Source organism: Lepus europaeus, chromosome 1 (genome assembly GCF_033115175.1).
Source record: "Lepus europaeus isolate LE1 chromosome 1, mLepTim1.pri, whole genome shotgun sequence".
In the NCBI taxonomy this organism is placed as follows: domain Eukaryota; kingdom Metazoa; phylum Chordata; class Mammalia; order Lagomorpha; family Leporidae; genus Lepus; species Lepus europaeus.
In genome coordinates this window covers 98,508,810-98,523,679 of record NC_084827.1, presented here as the reverse complement: position 1 = coordinate 98,523,679, position 14,870 = coordinate 98,508,810, and the positions used below count along the sequence as shown (strand labels likewise).

Here is a 14,870-nt window from a genome sequence, read left to right as displayed (position 1 = left end):
ATTGTTTTTCCCTCATTTACTTAAGATCTGAGCACTACTTCCCTCTCTAATTTCCTCTCCGTCTTCATGCTGGTTGTCTTCTATTCATGCATGGAAGCCCAGTTCTTCAACCACCTCACCTCTGAGGATCCTTTCTTTGACTCTGTCTCAGCCACCCTCTCTTATCATAACCTGTAACATGGGTGACCTGATTATCGGCACCAGCCCCTGGGACTTCAGCTTCAAGCAATCCACACTATCAACACCATCTTCTCTTCTACCTCCTCTACTCTGGTATTTCCATTCCAACATCTTGGCAGCAGCAGGCTCTCCAATCTTTTGACCCCACTATTTGTTTCATTCTCTGACACTTCCCTTCCTGCCCAGTTCAGGGTAAAGATCACTCATAATTTCTCTTTAACTCCCTTGCTCTTCTCTTCCTGTTTCTTTCTTCCCTTAAAATTAGACAAAAGGTTATGCTCAATGATCTGCCTTCTCCATACCTCTACCCAAACAGCTAAGGAAACAAACAATCACAACAGGACTCAGCTTAAATTTATGGCTTTAGGGAGCCAGACATTTGGTGCAGTGCTTAAGACACCACTCAGGATGCCAGCATTCCATATCCCATTTCCCAGATTGAGAGTTCCTGGGTTTGAATCCCAGCTCTGCTTCCAATTCCAGCGTCTGCTAATCTAGACCCTGGGAGGCAGCCATGCACACTGGTCAGCAGTCCTATTACATTTGTCCAGGATGTTTCAAAACAATCATTTCAAATCTCTTCCCAAACCTGTTTCACCCCTTCCCACCTCACCATCATCACTGGGAAAGTACAAGCAATGAGGTAAGAACTCCACCTTCACATCACAGAAGTCACAACCTGGAAGTTCTACACCCATTCTCTCTGCAGTCCTCCCTTATACTGAGAATACCCTGTTGCTAGTCATGAACAACCCCTCCATTGGTGCCTGGGCTGTCTGCTTTTCCTGATGCCGCAGGACTTTTACCCCTACACTTGTCCATCACTTTCTCTTGCTTTCATTAGCTTCTCTTCTCAAATTCATTACTCTGCCGGCCTAGAAACTCATCCTATAATCCTCTAGTTCTACCAAAAACTTCCTTGTCAAAGGACTATTCCCCTTCCAAGAACTGTTCTTTTATTCCGCTTCCCTCCACAGCAAAAATTCTAGACCAGCAAGCACCACTGAAACTTGCACAACTCACTCCAATAAGCTTTTCTCTCAGCCTCTCTACTTGAACAATACATCAGACTGTTAAAATTACAAGTGATCTAATTTCACCAAACATAGTCCCTAACTTGAAACAGTAAAAGCATCTCCTTTTTAAAACATGTTGAACTCTGAGCTTTAGATACTATGCTCTTCTGGTTTCGTTCCCATCCTCCCTGCTCCTCGATGTACTAATTGTGCTAATGGTCCTCTTCTCTATTTATGCATTCTCTATAATAACTCCTTCCAGTATCAAATAGAAACCAAATGCAAATAATTCCTAACTCTGCACCTTCAGCCAATACCTCTCTCAGACTACAAACTCCATTCATCCAATCATCTAACAGTTGTCTTCCCAAAAATACTTCAAACTTAATATAAGCACAATAGGATATTTTCTATTTTCTGTCAAGTCTGCTTCTCTCTCAATTCTCCCTTTCTCAGTAAATGGTCCAATAAAATCGTAAGCCTTTGTTTTGATTCTTCTTTCTTCCCTCCATATTATTAATTTTTCGGCAAATTTAGTCTCCCAACTCTATCTCAAAATACATATCCTGAATCTATCCACTTCTTTCTATCTTTAGCACAGTGCTTATCCATAGAATGGCAGTTTCTCAGACTCTCAACTAGAATTCTGCTTCCAGTCATTCTTCCTCTACTTCCCATAATTCTACGAACATCTAACAGCCAGAACCGTATTTGATGGTATGCATTCCAACTGGAAGCAATATTACCCACAATAGTTTTTGGCAGGTGAAAAAAAGTACATTATAATGAAACTTTAGCCCTTCCACATCCCACTCTACCCAACAAAATCATATTTCTTAGTATTTAAGGAATACGCTCAGGTTTGGGAGAAATGAATTTAGATTTTTGATTAATTATTTTAGTTTTTCTTCTTCAAAGGGTATAATAGAAAAAACTGTGAGACACTGCTTAAACAGAAAAATCACACTGTTTCACTCACTTTCATATAATCTTCCAATGGCTTCTACCACCCTATCATGAAATCTAAATGTCTTATTTTGTATAAAGCCTTACAAAATCTATCTAGTCCTTGCTCCTTTTGAAAGCTTCTCTTGAACATTGTGGTAAATAATAAGTACGTAATAGCACCCAGAAGATGTTCATATCCTAATGCTCAGAACCTGTGAGTGTTCGCTTATGAGGAAACCAAAGTGGGGGTGGGAGGGTGTCTGCGGCATAGCAGATAAAGGCACCACCTGTGACACCAGCATCCCATATGGGTGCCATATGGTATCCCAGCTGCTCCACTTCCTATCCAGCTCCTGGCTTATGGCTTGGAAAAAGCAGCAGAGGATGGCCCAAGTCCTTGGGCCAAGGCCAGCCATGAAGGAGAATTGGATGGAGTTCCATGCTCCTGGCTTTGGCCTAGCCCATCCCTGGCCATTGCAGCCATCTGGGTAGTGAACCAGTGGATGGAAGAGAGGAGAAATTTCCTGAGTTACTAGGATGGGCCCTAAGCACAGTAACTTTATAGCCTTTTAAGATGGGAGTAGATATGGACTTTGACACATACAGAAGATAGAAGGGCACTGTGACCACAGAAGCAAAGTGCCAGAATTCATCAGAGAATCTCTAGGGGGCAAGGAACGGATTCCCCTCAGGAGGGAGGGCACCTGCTTGATTTTGGTGCGATGAAACTGACTTCAGTTTTCTGGTTTCTCAAACCATGTGGGATCCATTTCTGCTGTTGGAAGCTACCACACTTGTGGTAATCTGATGCAGTGGCCCTAGGAAGCCAACACAGACACCTCCCACTCACGCCCACTATGTCTGAGGTTTATTTGCCTCCTGTCTATCAAGTTCTTCAAGAGTACACTTCGGCTTTTGGCACCAGCTCTCTTCTGCCTAGAATGCTGCGCTCCTCACCTTTGCAAGGCCAGTTCCTCTGGTCACTCAGGAGCAGGTTCAAATGCCAGCTCCTCTGACAGGCTTTCTCATACAATCCCAATCCACCAGAATCACACAGCTCCCACCATTTTGTATGTCTCGTTGATCTGTAGTGGTTATCGGGCCCCACCCCAACACACACTCGAGAATGCAAACTCTATACAAACTCTACCTGTGCCTGTTTTGTATACCACTAATACCTTAACTTATAGAAAAACAGTAGGCACTGTGATGTAGTGGGTGAAGCTGCTGCCTGCAGCACCAGCGTCCCATGTGGACACAGGTTAAGTTCCAGCTGCTCCACTTCTGATCCAGCTCCCTGCTAACATCCTGAGATAGCAGTGAAGGACAGGCCAAATCCTTGGGCCCCTGCATCCATGTGTGAGACCTGGAAAAAGCTCCTGGCTCCTGGCTCCTGGCTTCAGGCTGGCCCAGCTTAGGACATTGCAGCCACTTGGGGAGTGAGCCAGCAGATGGAAGATTCTCTCTGTCTGTCTCTCTCTCTCTCTCTCTCTCTCTCTCTGTCTGCCTGTCTCTACCTCTCTGTAACTCTACCTTTCAAATAAATAAATAAATTTACAAAAAAAAGATAGGCATATGTTTGTGATTGATTAACTTAACAACTGAGTGGATGACATAGGTAACAGAAAAGATGATGTTGGTAAAGCCTCTGCCTGCAGCACCGCCATCCCATAAGGGTGCTGGTTTGAGTCCCGGCTGCTGCACTTCCGATCCAGCTCTCTGCTGTGGCCTGGGAAAGTAGTAGAAGATGACCCAAGTCCTTGGGCCCCTGCACCTATGTGGGAGATCCAAAGAAAGCTCCTGGCTCCTGGCTTTGGATTGGCTCAGCTCCAGCTGTTGCAACCAACTGGGGAGTGAACCAGTGGATGGAAGACCTCTCTCTCTCTCTCTCTCTCTCTCTCTTCTGTGCCTCTCCTTCTCTCTCAGTGTAACTCTTTCAAATAAAAAAATAAATATAAAAAAGGAACACCACATTGTTTATATGCCAAATTTTAAAAAAATAAATAAATATAATTTAAAAAAAGAAAAGATGATGGTACTCTTCAATGAGAGGAAAAATTGCATGGACAGGAAGAGGAAGATATGATGAGTCCCTGACTACAGGATTTCCAAGGGGAAACACCCACTGACTCTGAGGTCAGGGAAAAATCTGGTTAGAGATGTTAGTTTGGGAATTACTAAAATCAAGGACATGGATAAACCCGGTACAAAGATAGATCATCTACAGAGAAAAGATAATGAAGTACGGACAGATGCTAGGAACTCCCACACCCAGGGGAAAATCCTGCAAAAAGACCTGTAAGACGTAGTACAAAAGAAGAAAAGAGTGTGACAATAGCCTAACTTCATAAGAGAGGGAATGTGCAGTCACAGAAATTTCAAGTAACCAGACCTCACTGATTTACCACTCAAGAGGATACCAATACTCATAAGAACAGATTCATCTGAGGTCAAAGCCAGATTTCCAACATCAGTGCGTGAATGGAAGGTGAGGACGCAGAAAAATAACACAAAATGCTACTTCAGACTAAACACTTGGAAAGTGGATATGCTTCTTTCCTTTCACTTTCCACCAGTTGGTTGCAGTTGAAAATAAAGCTCTAAGGGACGGCTGAGTCACAAAATAAAAAGGGCCAGGGTACCTGAATCATAGGTAAAGAAAGCCATGCACCAACCAAAACTATGACATAAGCAGGAAATAAGCTTGTGCTTGAGCTTGTATCTATTTCAGGTCTTCTCTTTTAAGTTTAGTCTGCCCTAACCACTAACAGTCATCTTTAGATAAAGAGATACACGGGTGGAGTAAACCTTCCGTGAAAACGTTAATTGTCTGGGAAAACTGTGGTGAGAACTGGGAAAACGTGCTATCTAGAAACAAGTAAAAGAACTGCCTGTGGCCAAGGCTGCAGAAGGTGACTCTGTGACTACATTTTCAATGGTTGTTTTAATTTTTCCAGTAGCAATCACAAACCCAGCTATAGGATTAGAAAAAGCAGATTTATATCAAGTTGCAGGCTATTTCCACATCCATTAAGACTAAGATGTTTTTAACAATATCTTGGGTTCCTATCAGACAAATGAAAAGCAAGATGTTTTTGGACAGGCACACTACTATGAATTCAACTCTGAACACCTTCAGTATTGTTAGTGGAAAATGCTGAATCACAGAATAAGTATTAGGAAATATAAGTGATAAAAGGCATCAGTGGGATACAAAGTGACAAAAATCAGAAAATACATCACAGAAATGGGAATAGACATGTCTTTTGAGTATATTATTTCTTTCCACCTTTCTACCATACAACAAAATAACTAAACGGCTTTGATGGAGGCCTTTAGTTTCTCTGGGCCTCCATCTGCCCACTGATGACAGAGTTCACCGCTGACAATGAAATAATGAATGCGAAGTGCTCAGCACCGTATCAAAGCAAATACCAATTACTTAATAAATACTTATTATTAATAATAAAAAGACCAAGTATAGATAAACCTCTAAGCTCTTTTCTGTTTTACAATTTTGTGACAATTGGTCATGAGTTTGACACAGTGTTTAAATCACCACTTGGGCTCCCTGTATTCCATATTGGAGTGTCTGGTTTCAGTCCTGCATACCCTGTTTCCAATCCAGCTTTCTACTAATGTACACCTTGGTAGGCAGCAGGTGATGGCTCAGCAGGTGTTGGCTCAGCAGGTGATAGTCCCTACCACTCATGTGGGAAACCTTGATTGAGGTTTTTTGCTTCAAGTTGCAACCTTGCCCAGCCCTGGCTGTTGCAGGCATTTGGAGAGTGAACCAGCAGATGGAAGATCGATCTCTCTCTTTCCTCTCTCTCTCTCTCTTTCTCTGTCTTTCAAATTTAAGAAAATAACAAAATTCATAAATAGATTTTATGAACCTATATTTTTTAGATAAGTATCCAAACTAATTAATGGTAAGTTGAAGTGGGGGAGCAGCATAATGAAAGAAAACATGAAAATATACTTGTGATGGATCCTACAAGCATAAGCCTGGAGGGAGATGCAAGAAACACAGTGCCCTCTGAATATGAATGCTAAATGAGGAAAGGCTGAGAGAAAGGAAACCCAGAGAGGAGAGATCAGAGAAAGGAACGAAGCCCTAGGAGCCCTTGGTAGACTTTAAGGTACCTCCTCATCTGTAGATTCTTGCTTTGATTTCCTTCAAGAATTGCTTATAAAATGTTGGTTTGCAGCCTGTCATTTCCTTTCCTCTCCTAAATATCTTCCAAAAATTAAAACTGCCAAACATTTACAGAGAAAACATTGTAGGCCTAAAAAGAGAAAAAGATTAGGATGGATGTTTAGCCTAGTGGTTACCCAGGGGTAGCCTAGTCACATCACAGAGGTGTAGCTGAGTTTGAATTCTGGCTCCAGCTCCTGAATCCAATCTCCTACTAATTTGGACTCGAAGAGGAAGCATTGAAAGTTCAAGCGATTGGGTTCCTATTACCCACATGAGAGACCTTGACTGAGTACCAGCCCTTCACCCTTAATTTCCCCCACCCCTTCAGTACCAGCTCAGCCACAAGTCTTGTGAGCATTTGAAGAGTGAACCAATGGATGGGAGAGAGCCCTCTCTATCTTTCTTTGTGTGTGTATGTGTCTGTCTGTGTCTCTCTCTAATTAGTAAATAAATTATTAAAATTTTAAACAGATGAGATAAAGCTTAGAGTACACAGTTAAATTGATTATGTGTAATACATCTGTGTTATCTGCTGTCCAACCACACCCAACCCATTACTATCACTTATTTCTTGAGTAATTACAGGATGACTGAATGCAGAGAGAGTCATGCACTCAGCAACCATGTACTGGGTGTCACCCACCTGCAGGGCACTTGGGTTAGCATGTGAGGTCTATAACACTGTGTAAGACCCAGCATCTGCTCTGCATGATCTCCTACAGGAAATGAAATAATGTACATTTTCCAAAAATCACAGTAAATAGGAGTATTTAAGGAGTATTTTCATGTACAGCATCAAAAGAGTAATTGAAGGTTTTAGAAATGTACAAAACCACAGGGCAATGAAAGAAAGCCTCATGAAATTGGCAGCCAGTGTTCACAGCCTTTAAGGATCAGTAGGATTTCAAAAGGTAAAATAGAAGCAAGGGCATTTGCATAGGGGTGGCAGAAAGAATACATAGAGAGGATACCAATTAGTCTCATGTGGCTGGGTCACAGCACAGATGAGGACAGAACTTCAATGTCAGGACAAGATTAGAAAAGTCAATGACTTCCATAACATATTTAAAACTTAATCCAATAGGGCAAAGGAATTCATGGAAGGGTGGAGCAGCCAGTGCCATGATCAAAGTAGTTTGGGCATTATCATAACAAAACACAACATCCTTTCCTTACTCAGAATAAGAGGAAAAGAGCTTTTGAGAACCTAGTACTCTGAACTATGTTATTTTTATCATCTTCGAAGCACTGCATTTAGAATCTTATTATGTTTTTACATTTTATTGAAATAATGGCATAAATTCTTCACCAAAATTTTCCTAAAATGTTTATTTAAACATAAACTTTTGTACCTCCTATGTGTCCTGCCTTCTGAAGACTACTTTAGACTAGGTAAGTAGGTAATAAAGATTTCTAAGCATATGTCACCCCAGTGCCACCAAGCCATACTCAGAGGTGATGTCTATGACAGTAGCAGCTTCTAGAAATCTCACTTTCAGAAAATAGCTTCTGTTATACTTTGTGGGACTTGTTTTTCCCAATATGCTAAAACTTTTTTACAGAACAAGATAGTGAGCAACCGAATGTGAAATTCCACAGGAGATGTATCCCTATTTAAAGACTCCAAAGTTCGGTGGGCACCGCAGCTCACTAGGCTAATCCTCCGCCTGCGGCGCAGGTACCCCAGGTTCTAGTCCCGGTTGGGACACCGGATTCTGTCCTGGTTGCTCTTCTTCCAGTCCAGCTTTAAACTGTGGCCCGGGAGTGCAGTGGAGGATGGCCCAAGTCCTTGGGCCCTGCACCCCATGGGAGACCAGGAGGAAGCACCAGGCTCCTGGCTTTGGATCAGTGCTGCACGCCGGCCGCAGTGGCCATTTGGGGGGTGAACCAACAGAAGGAAGACCTTTTTTTCTGCCTCTCTCTCTCACTGTCTAACTCTGTCAAAAATAAATAAATAAATAACAGTCATATTAAAATACAACTAAGATTACTAACTTACTGACAAAGATGTGAACCTACACACTATACAACTTGCCATGTTACAGTTGCTTCCTTTACTGTCATTCCTAGCATGGCAAGATTAAGAAATTAAAGCCAATACTGAAGAAGAGCACAGAATAGAATTAAACAAAAGAAAATCTTAGAAAGCACTGATACTTGTTTTTAAAGCTCAAAAATCTAAATATAATTCATTGTCCAAAAAGTATTCACACTTTTACAGTATTTCACTGTTGGAAAATAAAGCACATCTGTAATTATTTTATTTGGCCGAAAAATTGAAAGGTGTCCCCAAGTAATGTCTTATGGCTGTATTCATATTCTAAAGAAAAATGACTGCTCTACTCACAACAATTTCATTTTGGTAAAACTCCCATTTCAGACACTAGTTCCAAGTACTGGGTCTCTAGATTGCTCGCACTTCTCTCCGCCTTAGCTACAAGTTGGGGATTGCCATTAACACCCTCCTCACACAGCTAGGATTGATTAAATTCTTGAGCATTGGTGACTGGCTCAATCTCCAGCCCCTGTCCCTTCCTCATAGGTCAGGGGTAGGGCTGAAATTCCAATCCTCTAATGACATAATTGGGTCATCTGGCAACCAGCCCCACCCAAAAGCTGTCCAGGAGCCCACCAAGAATCTCATTAGCATGAAATCTCATTAGCATTCAACGAGATAACCATCATTCCAGAAATTCCAAGGATTTTAGAAGTTCTTGTGTCAGGAAACCAATGGAGAAGATATATTTCTTATTAATGCACAATGACAAAGAAATTTTAGTTGAGAAGTAGACATCTTCCATTAATTATTTCTTCCCACTAATTTTAGTGAAAAAATAGAACTAAACCTTACATAATTAAAACCACAAACTATGTTTTAGTATACACATCAGAAATTTGATTCTAAAAAATCAACAGGGGCCGGCTCTGTGGTATAGCAGATAAAGCCACTGCCTACAGGGCTGGTATCCCACATGGGCACCAGTTTGAGTCCTGGCTGTTCCACTTCTGATGCAGCTCCCTACTAATGTGCCTGGGAAAGCAGCAGAAGATGGCTCAAGTGCTTGGGCCCTTGAATCCATGTGAGAGACCCAGATGAAGCTCCTGGCTCCTGTCTTCAGCCTGGCCCAGCCAGGGGCCGTGTGGTCATTTGGGAAGTGAACCAGCAGATGGAAGATCTCTCTCTCTCTGTCTCTTGCTGCCTCTCCCTCTCTGTAACTCTATGTTTCAAATAAATAAATAAATAAATATTTTTTTAAAAAATAAACAAAATTATCAACTGAAAAGTGAGCACAGATATTACATGTAAGAAATACAAAACACAAAGACACCTCAAAAACAAGAAAAAGAAAAATTGGCCCCATTCAGGCTTTGGACAAACTCTGACCACTATCACAATCTAAACCTCCTCAGGTATTCAAACCATTGGCATTTCTTGCTTCCTTCCTCTTAAAGATTTGGAGATCAATTCCTGGTCACAGGAGGAGGTCTACTATCAGGTTGCCAGAGATTTCCTGGCACACAGCACCTTGGCCCTTGTCCTTACTTGGAGTTGAATCTGATTTTCTCTCACTCCTGACATTTCTTTCACCCATGACGTCAGTAATTCTACAACAAGGGAATGTAAAGCATGTCCATTACTAATTTCTTCTTCCATTAATGCACCACTTCCAAGTTTTCTTCTTATCTCAAATCTGATAAGACATGTTAGAATTATCTAAGTATTTTGATGGACAACTGAAACTTACTCTGATAATAGCTTCTTTCTTTAAATTTTTAAAAATATTTATTTATTCAAAAGGCAGAGTTACAGAGAGGCAGAGAGAGTGAGAGAGGTCTTCCATCTGCTGGTTCACTCCCCATTTGGTTGCAACAGCTGGAGTTGAGCCAATCTGAAGTCAGGAGCCAGGAGCTTCTTCCAAGTCTCCCATGTGGGTGCAGGGGCCCAAGGAGTTGGGCCATCCTCCACTGCCTTCCCAGGCCATAGCAGAGAGCTGGATTGAAAGTGGAGCAGCCATATGGGCGCCCATATGGAATACCAGCACTGCAGGCCTTACCAGCTACGCCAAAGCAGCCCTGATAATAACTTCTTAGTTCAGTTCCATTCAGTTCCTCTCTCTCTCTCCAAATAACAATCCTGAATGATTACTTATTTAAAAATCCTGGATGATTATTAATTTTCCCCTGATATTCAGCTAACAGGCAAGCCATCGGACATATTTCTCAGTAAGTGTGTTAAAAGTGACAAGAATAAAGAGTTACAATTTTTAACACTAATCCGGTTTTAAACTTCAGAGACACATTGAAAAAATACTGTTCTGTATTCTTCCAGAATTTTAATGAAGACTTCCCATATAATTTTCAATAGAAATATTATTTTTAAAAGTACACAATTGTTGGCCAGCACCGTGGCTCACTTGGCTAATCCTTTGCCTGGGGCACCAGCACCCGGGGTTCTAGTACTGTTTGGGGCGCCAGGTACTAGTCCCAGTTGCTCCTCTTCCAGTCCAGCTCTCTGCTGTGGCCCAGGAGGGCAGCAGAGGATGGCCCAAATGCTTGGGTCCCTGCACCCGCATGGGAGACCAGGAGGAAGCACCAGGCTCCTGGCTTCCGATTGGCGCAGTGCCGGCCATAGCGGCCATTAGGGGAGTGAACCAACAGAAGGAAGAACTTTGTCTCTGTATCTCTCTCTCACTGTCTAACTCTGCCTGTCAAAAAAAAAAAAAAAGTACACAGTTGTGTTGGGTTTTTCAAAATATTTTGAAGTACAAAATAGCAACCATTCTTAAAACAAAGATGATCTTCTTTTGCTATAATCTTCAGGAAAATATAAATCTCTCTGTTACTAAATTGACATTTTCCTTCACCACCAAGTTGTCTACAATGACTTGAGCCTATGATAACCTCTGCCTTCCAGAATCATAACAGTTATTGCCAATATCCAGCCACTGGGTATATGTCTAAGATCTTGATCTTATGTGTGGGTCCCCAATTGTTTTACACGTATATATTTTATCTTGTCAAACTCTAAACTTTTCAAAAAAGGACGACCATACTTTTTATTTATCTAGCACTTACCACTATCTAATGCTATACAAGCCTACACTTCATGTAAGAAACTAAGTGGTACATATATTTAACATGCAGTGCTCTCTTTGAAATGTTGTTTCTGCACTTAGGATAGCCCTGTAAGTCTGGGTGTTGACAGGTAGAGAGAATCAAGTTTTAGAAAACCTAGGTAGAACAATCATCACATTCAAAAAATAAAAAGGAGAAATTAGACACTAATGTGAAAATTGTTTTGTCTTCTCTAATAACCACAGCTGCCACTGTCCCCTACTCCCTCTGCTCCCCCTGTCCCCACACACACACCCCAAATTGAAAGGCACAAAAGACTGGATAACCCATGCACAACATGCAAAATTAAATTACCCTAGTTAGTTATATTTTTCGCCCAAAGTTTCCATTTTGAAAAAGACGGAAAAAAATAAGGAAGGAAGATAATATTTGGAAGTTTACCTACCACCTTCCAGATATACCCTAGTTATTTTATTGTGTTATATCTGGCATTATCCATATTTTGCCATAAAACAACTGAGTTTAAGTAGGTTACCTAGATTCAAAGTTTCTGCCCCCCCCCCCCTTTCCTGATAGATTCAGTTGGAGTTTGTTCCACATTCAATCACTCATTGAGAAAATATTGAGTTTTTTTAACAAGGCCGTCACCACTGTAGACGTAAGATTTGAAAGCATGCAACACAGGCCACACCCTATTCCTACAGAACTTACATTCTGATATTGAACAAATACCTAAACAGGATAATTTCAGAGTTATAACAGCTTCCAAATATGATTTGTGTGCAATGGTGATCTAATCTTTTAAAGTATCTGCAATGAGACTAGGTAGCTATGGAAACTAAATTGGGGAGAGAAAGTAGAACCCACTGAAAACTGGAAACACTGTGGCCTTGTTGTCAGTTACTGAACCAAGCCAATGCATCTTGTAAAAAATCAAAGGGAAGGGAAAGGAAGTACTTGTAATGCTGCTTAGAATTTCCTTACAAAAGAAAGTGACTGTCTGAGCCTATCAGAATGGACTGTGCCAGCAATGTGGATTCTCAACCCAAAAAGCCCATCCTTTGTCCCTTACTCACTAAAGTATTCCTACATTATACGGAGTCAATTTGATAAAAAACCAAGGGAGTTTTGTGATTTGACATACATAATGCAGCTGTCCACAACACAAGGTTCACCAGGAGACCCCACATAGCATCCACTGGCCAAGGCGCCTGTCTCTCACAGGAGTATGATGGCCAGTTGGAACTGTAGGACGCAAAGACTAGAATGGACATTAGCTACCAACAAGTGTCTCTGCCCAGAATGGCTGTTGTTATTAACCGTCCCTACTCAAACGAAAAACTTCACATCTCTTGATTTGGAGCATACACAACACACAGTTGTTTGAAGCAATACAGACTCGGTGGAACATACTGCCTTCTGTCACTTACACAAGTTCACTAAATTAGCTGCTTCCTATGATATTTCTCATGAGCTGAGTAATTTGGGCTGCCCATGATAATCTCTAAAGTACTTTGCAACTCTTGGGGAAGGCAGTCCCAGGAAGCAGCAACTCCTCTGCATGCGCTGAAAGCCAGTCTAGGAGCAGAGTGTATTTCTCCCAGTTGCACCGTCCTGCCAAAGAACGCTCTGCAAACCTACTTTTGCTGGTAGAAGTCACTACGTGGGGAAGGGAGGCTGACTCAGGCTCATCAGTGTGCACCTTCCATTTCCTCCGGGGACTGTCACATTCAAGCATCTGAGTTTCTCGAAAGCTTCAGCCCCATTTCAGAGCCGTTCCCACCCTCGCTTCAGAAGAGAGCAGCACTCCTTCTCATCAGGACAAGCTAAAAAGTTTGCGCAAACTTTGAATGAGACACCAACTCTCGCCACTGGTACTGAGTGTGCTGCGAATCTATTACACCCCAAACAGAAACAGCTAAACCGTAGGTAAGAATCAGCCCATCGTCTGTCGATGAGGGGGAAATTCGAAATCCGTCCCCAGCTTCCCGCCACCACCCACAGCACCACCGGAATCCCAGAAGACGCGCGGGGTCAGAGAGGGATCGCTCCCCCCGGGGAGTCTGAGACGGGGGTCTCCCGGGAAGCACACACCTGACACGGATCCTCACGAGTCGGCGGGAGCACCAGCTTCCTCCAGCCAGGGCAGAGTCTGCCTCCTCCCAGGATCAGAGCCTCGGCCCCGGGGCCCGCAGCTAGGCGCGGGGGTGTCACTCGGGTCAGGCGGGGCGAGTGTAACCCGAGGCGCCCTGCGCGGCCGCGCCCCCCGCCTCCCCGGCGACTTCCTCCTCCCGCGCCGCTGCCTCCTCCCTCGCCGAGCCCCGACCCCGGCGGCTCGGCGGCCGCACGCAGCGCGCAGATCTCGGGCCCCGGCGCCTCCGGCCCAGCGGGGAAACGCGGAAGTGGAGGCGGGAACCCGGGCCTAGTGTGGGGAGGAGGGCGAGCCAGGTCCCGGCTGCCCAGGGAACGCGACTAGACTGGGCCATCGGGCACGGGGCCTGCCGGGTGGGGCCGCGCCACCGCCGGTGCCAGGGCCCTCGCCTCGGGCGGCGGACGCAGCGCGCCGCTTGGCCAGCTGGCGGGCGCTCGGGCAGGAAAGCCGGGGCTGAGCTGGGCCGGGGAAGCCGGAGGAGGTATCTGGTGTCCTGAGCCCTCCCCCACGCCGGCCACCCTCGCCATCTGCCCGGGAGCGGGGAGACATTCGCCCGCCTGCACGCGGCGGCGCTGGCTCACCTGATGCCTCGTCGCCTGCCCCCAAATCTGGCTTCCCCTAGTCGGCACCTCCAGGTACGCCGGCTTCCCTGGGCCTAGAAACGCGTCGAGAAGGCAGGCGGACCCCTGGGACCTCGCCGTCAGAGCCCAGAGCCCTGGCCCGGGCTCACGGCGCGTGCTCTGGAGATGCGCCAGGCCTCCTGACCCCGCGCCTGAATGTCAGCGTGGAGACACGCTGGGAAGACCAAGCCCAAGCACCGGGCGGGGTGGGGTGCTGAGCACAGGCTCCTCAGGCCCGGCCTCGTACAGGTGGGGGGAGGCGCAGAGCCGGGCAGCCGAGCAGCAGGCTTCCATTTGCACCCCCCCTCCCCAAAACCCGACCCTGCCCACTGAGCATGCCCAGCGCACTTGTGGCCACTGCAAGGGCTAAGGGGGCCCTAGGAGGGCGCAGGTGGGGTTCAAATGGACCCCGCTTCTTTCAGACCTCTCCTCTAGGTGCTGTACTAATAATTATTTCTGTCGTGATATTGGAAAATACCTGGACGTGGTCGGAAAGGTCTTCCAAAGGAAGGCAGCCAAAATAGTTCGAATGGAAATCGCAGCGGTTATTTTAATCGACTCTTAATATCCTTAGATACCGCAGAATTCTAGCAACTGACGGAGATGTATGGACTCTGTTAGGTCCTAAGCTCAGCTCCTGCAGAAAACCAAGAGAATATCCAATGCAACAATGGTTC

General features: G+C 44.3%; 1 protein-coding gene across 2 annotated transcripts in view; it reads right to left on the bottom strand.

Annotated features, from left to right (window-relative positions):
- GPD2 (glycerol-3-phosphate dehydrogenase 2) overlaps window positions 1–14,303 on the bottom strand; it is a 164,357-nt gene extending 150,054 nt beyond the window's left edge. Inside the window, exon 1 of one of the 2 annotated variants that reach the window (XM_062186967.1) lies at window positions 14,155–14,303. The gene's annotated coding sequence lies outside the window, so the exon portion shown is untranslated. Of the gene's footprint in view, window positions 1–13,515; window positions 13,658–14,154 lie in introns of those variants that run through there. The other variant, XM_062186959.1, reaches the window with a different exon arrangement.
- Between the last annotated feature and the right edge of the window lie 567 nt (window positions 14,304–14,870).